The sequence below is a fragment of the Bos grunniens genome, chromosome 1 (assembly GCF_055505025.1).
Source record: "Bos grunniens cultivar Pamir isolate PY7600 chromosome 1, Bosgru_T2T1.0, whole genome shotgun sequence".
Classification (NCBI taxonomy): domain Eukaryota; kingdom Metazoa; phylum Chordata; class Mammalia; order Artiodactyla; family Bovidae; genus Bos; species Bos grunniens.
Genome location: NC_141165.1, coordinates 16201967 through 16211786, shown reverse-complemented (window position 1 = coordinate 16211786; position 9820 = coordinate 16201967). Strand labels below are relative to the sequence as shown.

General features: G+C 46.3%; 1 long non-coding RNA gene across 1 annotated transcript; it reads left to right on the top strand.

The window, feature by feature from the left end:
* The first annotated feature begins 361 nt into the window (after nt 1-361).
* Nucleotides 362-6725, top strand: LOC147379057 (uncharacterized). Its single transcript, XR_015132009.1, has 3 exons — nt 362-529; nt 902-1014; nt 4340-6725. It is a non-coding gene; the product is annotated as an uncharacterized LOC147379057 (long non-coding RNA).
* Nucleotides 6726-9820: the final 3095 nt, after the last annotated feature.

Sequence of the window (9820 nt, the reverse complement as noted above, 5' to 3'; positions counted from 1 at the left end):
TAGCACCTGGCTGCCAGGTGTGTGAGAGAGGCTGCTCTTGACCTTTTCTCCTCTGCACACAGGGAAGTAGGGCCCTTTGCAGGGCGTTCCAATGGCTGCAGGGAGCTCCTGAATGCAGGGCTGGCTTGTGATTCAAATCCTGCTCCTGTGGTTTAGGAACTAACAGTTGCCATCTCACTGTGTACACAGGTCGACATCCTGCTCTTTGCCCTGAGGGACACGTCTCATGGGTGACTCTCTTTTTCAGGTGCCTTCTTGTTGGCCCTTGGCTCGGCTCCCACCCACCTGATGGGGAGAGGCCCCAACCTCTTGGAAAAAAGCAAACAAATTCCACCCTCCGGATCCAACCCAAACCAGCCAGCCTGGCTGGGTCCACCTGCCTGGCTCGCTCAGGGAGAGGGCACCCCACCCACCTGCCCCAGGTGTTTAGAGAGGTGTTTCCTCCACAGTACTCCATGGGGCACAGGTTTATCGCCCAGGTGGGACTGTCAACATTCCAAACTCAGGTTGTACATCGGAGGGGTTTCTGGTAAGCTTTTACAATGGCATAACTGAAGCTCTATGTTTTAAAAAATTGTTTTAATGTTTAAATATGGTTGAACCTGTATTTTCCTATCACCATCAATGATAATAATGTGCATGCATGCTAAGTCTTTTCTGTTGTGTCCAACTCTTTGCGACTCCATGGACTGTAGCCCACCAGGCTCCTCTGTCCATGGGATTTTCTAGGCAAGAATACTGGAGTGGGTTACCATAATAATAATAATTGTTATTAATTAAAATAAAGCTATTGACTGTCACGCAATTAAAATGTGCCAGCTCTGGCTGAGGTGACTGGCACAAGTGTTATGCACTAATTTCACCATCTCCAGTGGAGTGGGTTTTCTCTCCCATTTCGCAGACAAGGCAGGAAAGGCATCACAAGGAGGGGACACAATGGCAAACCCTGGATTTGTCCTTGCTCAGGATTCAGTCCTTGCTGTGGGACCCAGGGCGTCTCCCCTCCGCCCGCAGGTAATCTTCCCACACCCCTCCCAGCATCCAATCCACCCCCACCCTCACCCAGGTGAGACCCCCTCCCACCTCACCCCTACCCTGTCCCTCCCACCTGAATGAAAGAACTTGGTGAAATAATCAGAACTTTTGGTTCTCGGTTGTTAAGCCATTTTATTAATACTTTTTCACATCGCGCCTCCTCTGCTTTGTGAATCCTTCCTCGACAACTGCGGTAAGCCTTTCAGTCCGATTCTCAACAGCGGTTCAAATTCAACCCGAAGGTTTATTGTGTCGCTGGTCACTGCCTTGTATAGCACCATCCTTTTCTCGAATTCCCCCTTCTAATTCATTTTTTTTTTTCATTTGATTGATATATTTCGTGAGTAAGATTTTTTTCAGAAGTAGCATGGGAAGCACACCACTCTCCTTGTTCCCTCCCATAGGAAGGAGAATCCTGGCACTACCCAGAAGGTCCCGGGTCCAGCTACTCCTCACTCAAAAAAACAGTACTCAAGTGAGGCAAACGTAGACAGAAAGAAAAGTTGCTTTTAGTCAGAAAGATGGCAATCCTGGGAGATGGTGGACTCGGTGTCTCCCAAAAACCACCTCGGAAGGTTCTGCTTGGCCATGACAGCTTTTAAAGAGAAACAGAAGTAATCTCAGCTCGTCATTTAGAGGAGGGGTCAGAGTCATTGCCACCCCCCACTACATGCAGGCTCGTTGACTTCTTGTGATCTTTTTTAAAACTTCTTTGTTGGAGGACAGCTGCTTTACAATGTTACATTAGTTTCTACTGTATAGCAAAGTGAGTCAGCCACACGTATGCGTAAATCCCCTCTTCCTTGGATTTCCTTCCCATATGGGTCACCACAGAGCACTGAGGAGGGCTCCCTGTGGCTCTACAATAGGTTCTCATTATTATCCCCACTCCAGTATTCTTGCCTGGAGAATCCCATGGACAGAGAAGCTACAGTCCATGGGGTCGCTGGGAGTCAGGCACAACTAAACGACTTCACTTTCACTTTTCACTTTCCTGCATTAGAGAAGGAAATGGCAACCCACTCCAGTGTTCTTGCCTGGAGAATCCCAGGGACGGGGGAGCCTGGTGGGCTGCCGTCTATGGGGTCGCACAGAATTGGACATGACTGAAGTGACTTAGCAGCAGCAGCAGCAGTGTATATCGGAGAAGGCAATGGCACCCCACTCCAGTACTCTTGCCTGGAAAATCCCATGGACAGAGGAGCCTGGTGGGCTGCAGTCCATGGAGTCACTAAGAGTCAGACACAACTGAGTGACTCAGTACAAGCTCCCAGTCCATTCCACTCCCTCCCCTGCTTTGGTATCCATATGTTTGTTTGTGATCTTTCTTTAGATGCTGTCTTGTTCACAGAGTTTGTTCATGAGATTACTGAAGGGGAAGCTAGGGATAGAGATATGGTCATCTGTTAATTACTTATTCTTCATTTCTACTTCCTCGATCTATGGAAAGAACCAATAAGTTAGGCAAAGTATTGTGTGAGCAAAAGATTGATTGGTGATGCTCTGGTGGGGTTTCTGAGATTTTAAATGAGTTGTCCTGTAACTGCTCCTGGTGCTTGGGCTAGAAACGAGTGGAGCATGGGGGTGACTGGTGTAAGTTTAATGTCAAGACAAAGGGGCCTCCAGCAGATAGCTCTTTCCTGCCAAAAGCTGCTTACACTGGGATCAGTCCCATTTTTCTCAGACTGGTGGTTCAATCACCACTCAGTCTTCTGGGACACTCCTCTTCCAGTCAGACACACAGTTTAAACAATTTCCTCTTTATCATTGAAATTTCCAAGTGTTCTTTTCAATAACTGCACTCAGAATTTGGTGAGGATATTTGACCTGATGTCCTTAGCTTAAGAAACACTTGTTTTTTTTAGTCTTTGCTTCTCCTCCATCATTTTGGTTCTCACTTCCTGGAAATTATGTTGTTGCTCCTTGTTCAGTTGCTCAGTTGTGTCCAACTCTTTGTGACCACATGGGCGCCAGGCTTCTCTGTCCTTCACTATCCCCCAGACTTTGCTCAAACTTATGTCCATTGAATTGATGATGCCTTTCAACCATCTCATCCTCTGTCACCCCCTTCTCCTCCTGCCCTCAATCTGTCCCAGCATCAGAGACTTTCCCTTCAGGGCTCTCCTCACCAGGTGGCCAAATTATTGGAACTTCAGCTTCAGCATCAGTCTTTCCAATGAATATTTAGGGTTGATTTGCTTTAGGATTGAATGGTTTGATCTCCTTGCTGTCCAAGGGACTCTCAAGAGTCTTCTCTAGCACCACAGTTCAAAAGCATCAATTCTTTAGTGCTCAACTCGTGTTCTTGTTGTTGGTTTAATCCCTTAGTTGTATCCGACACTTTGCAACCCCATGGACTCTAGCCCTCCAGGCTCCTCTGTCCATGGAATTTCCTAGGCAAGAATACTGGAATGGTTTGCCAGTGCCTTCTCCAGGGAATCTTCCTGACCCAGGGACCGAATCCAGGTCTCTTGCATTGCAGGTAGATTCTTTACCAACTGAGCCACCAGGGAAACTCAACTTGTGACATGAATGTAAAGGTCCCCTAGACTCCCTTCCCCATAATCTATCCTTTCATGGTCCCCATCTCTTTATCTCTTTGCTCTGGGGCTTCAAATATTCCTTGACCTGCATTGAGCTTCTCATTTACACCTCAGATTTCAGCTCTGTTCCTTCTGCCATTTGCTGTCTCTGTGAGTTCTTCTTTTATTCTCCAAGAATTCTTTTTTGAGCTCCACTTGCTTTTTTTTTTTTTTTTTTTACAGTAAGAGTTCTTATTTCTTTCTTAGAATAGCTCCTGAAATTTCCCTGAGGAAAAAGAGTCTTAGAATTCTATGTTAAGTTCTTCGTGGTGCCCCTTCAGCTGCTGATCTCCTCGTGTGTCTGGGAGCATCTTGTCTGCATGTATTTGGGGGGAAAAAGCTAAGACTGACGTATCTTGGTAGCTAGTGCAGGTTCATTCTGGAGCCAGTTTAGTGGGAGTCTTTGGAAAGAGCACAGAATGGGATATAAGCCAGGGGTCAGCTGACATACTTCCCCTTGGGAATGGTGCAGAGGCAGGAGGGGGCAGGTGGCCAGAGCTAAAAACCAAGGTGAAGGGGTGGCGCCATTTTGACCTGGTGGTGGAGAGTGTCATTAGTCTGCAGGTCCTTAGTCTGCAGGCCACAGGTGGATAGTCACTCTATGTCTGATGCTCTGGTGGGGTTTCTGAGATTTTAAATGAGTTATCCTGTAACTGCTCCTGGTTTGCCCACCCACCCTTCAGCCTCTCTCTGCTGGTGGAATCTTATTTGTGTCTCTGCAGTGTCAAGACAAGTGGCGCTAGTGGTAAAGAACCTGCCTGCCAATGCAGAAGACCCCACGTAAGAGACCCAGGTTTGATCCCTGGGTCAGATCTCCTGGAGGAGGAAATGGCCACCCACTCCACTATCCTTGCCTGGAGAATCCCATGGACAGAGGAGCCTAGTGGGCTAAAATCCACAGTGGTCACAGAGTTGGCCACGACTGAAGCGACTTAGCAAGTAGCAAGCAAGTGTCAAGACAGGGCACCAGAGGGCGGGGCATGCGTGGGCATTCCACTCCTGCCTGGAGCCCTGCTCCCACCTTTGACTAAGGCCCTTACAGGGAAATGAAGCACTGCCTCCTGGTCCCCGCTGTCTGCTAAGGACCTTGCCAGACCAGATGTCCCACGTCACCCAGCAAGCCACCCATGGGGGCAATGTGAGGTGCAGTGCCAGGGTGAGCTGCTTTTTGGAGACAAAGGGCCAGTCTGATTATTGGCCCCTTGGGGCCCTTTGCCATCGCCAGCCCTACCCTGATGTCTCACATGGGCAGCTGCACTCCAAGCTTGTGGGGAGGGCCCTGGGGAGGGGATTCTGTACCCTGAGTTTAAAGGAGAAGGTGGTTTCTGGGACCCACATTGCTTCCTTCTCCAGTGTGGGATGAAGCTGAGCTGATTTAAACTGGACCAGCCTGGGGCTCTGAGACTCCAAGTGGGCACTGGCATCTCCTGCGAGGGGGTGGGGTGGATGATGGTGAGTCCCAGCCGTTCCCCACCCCCACAACGAGCTGACCCGCAATTTCTCCTGTCCTTTCTTCCTTATTTTAATCCTTCACTCCCTCCCCTCTTCATGCTGTTACTTTTTTCCTCCCACAAACTCATAAATCCACACAGAAGACAGTCCCATTCTCTAAACGGCCCCTGTCAGAACAAATGCTTTCACGGGCACTCACTTGAATTTGTCTTCCTCCAGCCTTCCGCCAGGAAAGAGAAGCAATTACAACTTTCAGAGGGCGACCAAAATAAAGATGACATGTAAAAGAAGATGTCTGAGTCGGTCTGTGGCCAGCAACCCACTTCTGATCTCACCACTCAAGTATTCAGCCTGCATTGGCATGAATCTTAATTCATTATGATCACATGAAAGTCACTGAACCTGAGGGAGCTGTGAGTGCCAGGATGCCGAACGTGGGGAAGATTCCACTCTCACCTGGACATCAAAACCACATGGGTCTCAGTCCCTGGGATGAGGAATGGAACCCATTCCTAGTGCAACTGGAAAGACAGTGACAGAGGTGGAGAGAGGGCCTCTCGACTGCGCCCTGGAGCCCAGTATCAGGAAGGATGATAATGGAGATGAGAGGCCCCCCTACCAAATCCCAGATACACCCAGCCAAAGGAGCAGAGCCTTTAAATCCAAGACAACATTTTCAGGAAAGGTACAGGAACATTTCTTGAGTGACTACTGCGTAGTGAGAACTTCTACAAGTGTTAGTTTCAGTAACTCTAGTCATAGTACGATACACACCTCAGTGGAAAGAACCACTATTCCATTGTTTATATACACAATATTTTTCTTTGTCCATTCATCTGTCAATGGACAATCATCTTCCCATGTCATGGCTATTGTAAATAGTGCTGCACTAGTGCTGTAAATAGTGCTATTGTAAACAGTACTCCAGAAACACTGGAATACACATGTCATTTTGAATTGTAGTTTTCTCAGGGTACATGCCCAGGTAAGGAATTGCTGGATCATATAGTAGTTCTATTTTTTTTTTTTTAAGGAACTTCCATATGCTCCCCCATAATGGCTGTGTCAATTTTCATTCCCACCAACAGTGTAGGAGGGTTCCCTTTTCTCTACACCATTTCCAGCATTTATCATTTGTAGATTTTTATGATGATGGCCATACTGTCTTGTCTGGAGAACCCCATGGACAAAGGAGCCTGGCAGACTGCAGTCCATCAGGTTGCAAAAAGTCAGACAAGACTGAAGAGACTGAGTATGTACACACTCATTCTGACTATTAGGACAGATGAACCTATTTCCATGGCAGGAAAAGAGATGCAGATGTAAAGAATGGATATGTGGATATGGGGGGGCGATGGCGGGGGATGAACTGAAAGTTTGGATTTGCACATATACTCTACCATGTGCAAAATAGATAGCCAGCGGGAACCGATAGCACAGGGAGCTCAGCTCAGTGCACTGTGATGACTTAGACGAGTGGGGTGGGGGGATGGTGGGAGGGAGGTTCAAGCGGGAGAGGATATATGTACGCGTATGTGTTCACTCACTCAGTCGTAGCCAACTCTTTGCAACCCCATGGACTGTAGCCCACCAGGCTCCTCTGTCCATGGAATTTTCCAGGCAAGAATACTGGAGTGGGTTGCCATTTCCTTCTCCAGGGATGTGTGTATATATATATATATATATATATATATATATATATATATGTATATATATGTATATATATGTTTGTGTATACATGTAACAGATTCACTTTGTTGTACAGCAGAAACTAACACAAAAAGCAATTATATTCCAATAAAAATAAAGTGAACAATTCAGAGGCCAAAAAACCACTATTTCATGCCACTAAGAAAAAAATGCTAGTTAAACTGTGATATGATACTTTCTTATCATTTAGGTTTTGAGTTTCCTGCCTATAAAAGAAGTTTTTGGCCCAATTTAGGTTTTCCCGTATAAACATAAAATATAGGTGAAATAAGCTGGTAAGTTATTCTTAAAATTTTTCACTCCAACCAACTCTTGAATCCTTTCTGGACTCACAGTCATCAATGTCTATGCTTTTCCTACAGTATCATTCTCTGGGCCTTTAAGGTATGAGGCGATACAGTTTCCTAAGAGTGGTGTATCAGTTTCCCGTCGCTGCTATAACAAATAAGCACAGATTGGTGGCTTAAAATAGCATGCATTTGGGACTTCCCTGGCACTCCAGTGGTTAAGACTGCCTTCCAGTGAGGGAGTATGGCCCCAATCCCTGATCCAGGAACTAAGATCCCACATGGCTCAGGGCTACAAAAGCCAAAACATAAGAAAAAACAGCAGAAGCAATAGTGTAACAAATTCAATAAAAACAGCATGAATTTTATTATCTTACACTTCTCAAGGTCAGAGTCTGACTTGTCTCAGGGCTAAACTCAAGGTGCCAGAAGTGCTCTTCTCCCTTTCGGGACCTGTAGGGGAGAGTCTGTTTCCTTGTCTTTACAAACTGCTCAGGTCACCTGCATTTCTTGGCTTGGGCTCCCCCCCCCACCCCCATCCCCAAACTGGCAACAATACACCTTTCTAACAGTTCTTCTGTAATCACCACTACCTCCCACAGCTGGGAAAGGCTGTCTGATTTTAAGGATGCAGTGATTAGACGGGCCCCGCTGGCTAATCCAGGCTGCTCCCCCAAGCCCAAGGGACATAATTTAATCCCACCTGCAAAATTCCTTCTGCCATATAAGGTAACTTATTCACAGGTTCTGGGGACAAGGACGTGGGCATTTTTAGGGCATTTCCCTTATCCTGCCACCACAGTGGTTCCCTACTGTGGTATCCAATCCCCCAGCCCCTGACACCTTTCTACAAGCATTTTTTGCTGGGCTTTCTGGATATTATCTGAATATCAACAGAAACTTTTGGACAATCTCAAGACTCATACACCTTTCTCAAATGATCCTAAGTGGTTTGGCAAGTGAAATGGCAAAGACAATGGTTACCACTCATGATGGGGTTTTTGTCATTCAGTTGCTAAGTCATGTCCTACTCTTTGGGACCCCGTGGACTGCAGCAGGCCAGGCTTCCCTGTCCTTTACTATCTCCTGGAGTTTAGTCAAACTCACGTCCATTGAATTAGCAATGCTATCCAACCATCTCATCCTCTGTCATCCCCTTCTCCTTTTGCCTTCAATCTTTCCCAGCATCAGGGTTCTTCCCAATGAATTGGCTCTTCGCATCAGATGGCCAAAATATTGGGCCTTCAGCGTCAGCATCAGTCCTTCCAATGAATATTCACAGTTGATTTCTTTTAGGATTAACTAGTTTGATCTTGCTGTCCAAGGCACTCTTCAAGAGTCTTCTCCAGCACCACAGTTCAAAAGCATCAATTGTTCAGCACTCCGCCAACTCTCACATGCATATATGAAAACTGGAAAAATCATAGCTTTGATTATATGCAGCTTTGTCAGCAATGGTGATGTCTCTGCTTTTTAACATGCTGTCTAAGTTTGTTATATCTTTTCTCCCAAGGAGCAGGTGTCTTTTAATTTCATGGCTGTAGTCACTGTCCCCAGTGATTTTGGAGCCCAACATAAAATCTGCCATTGTTTCCACTCCCCCCGCCCCACCCCGCATCTATTTGCCATGAAGTGATGGGACAGGATGCCATGATCTTCATCTTTCTAATGATGAGTTTTAAGCCAGCTTTTTCACTCTACTCTTTCACCCTCATCAAGAGTCTCCTTAGTTCCTCTTAACTTTCTGCTGTTAAGAGTCATATTATCAGCATATCTGGGGTTGTTGATATTTCTCCCAGCAATCTTGATTCTGGCTTATGATTCATCCAGTGGGAATCACAACCAAATGTACGCCTTCTCAAGAGACTAACATCTGAGTCCTGGCTTTGGAGCAGTTTAAACATGAGCAAACAGAATTGAGGGAGCCTACTAAAGCCAGCAAAACCATTCTGATACATGACCCCAGGGGGTGCCATTCATCCTGACTGTATGAAAACATGCCCCTGGAGGAGGGTGTTTCCTTAGAAACTAAGGCTCAGCGAGTGGAAGACAGTTGCCTGGGGATGTTCTAATGGTCCTTGGCAGAAGTTGATCCCAGGTCTCTGGGCTCAGAGCCTTTGTGCTTCCTTTGGCTGTTACCTCTGCACTCATTCAAAGGGCAGGGTTGGCGTTGGACAAATATTTGGAAACCTCTGTGAGTTTGGCAGACTACCTCTCTAGGTGGAACCCAACTGATGTAATACAATACTGATGAGCCTTATTTATCCAAGCAATGTATTCCTAAAGGTATGCATGGCTTTTTGTAAAGGGAGACCTATTTTAAATGTCTAAAGCAAGATTGCTGTGAGGAAGTGGAGGTGAGCCCCCACTTCCCTCTCTCCCAGAGGGAGCAGGACTAACGTGCCTGATAAGTCATTTTAAGACAACAGTGTATGAAATAATGCCATTTACAGCAGCACAGACGGACCTAGAGATTTTCATACTAAGGGAAGTAAGTCAGACAGAGAAAGACAAATACCATATGATATGACTTATATGTGGAATCTAAAATACCACGTGAATAAACACATCCACAAAACAGGCTCACAGAGAGAACAGATTTGTGGTTGGCAAGGGGGAGGAAGGTTGAGGGGCAGGGATTGGGAGTTCGGAATTAGCAGATGCAAACTATTATAGCATGGGTAAATAACAAAGTGCTACTGTATAGCACAGGGGACTATATTCAGTATCCTGTGATAAACCATAATGGAGAAG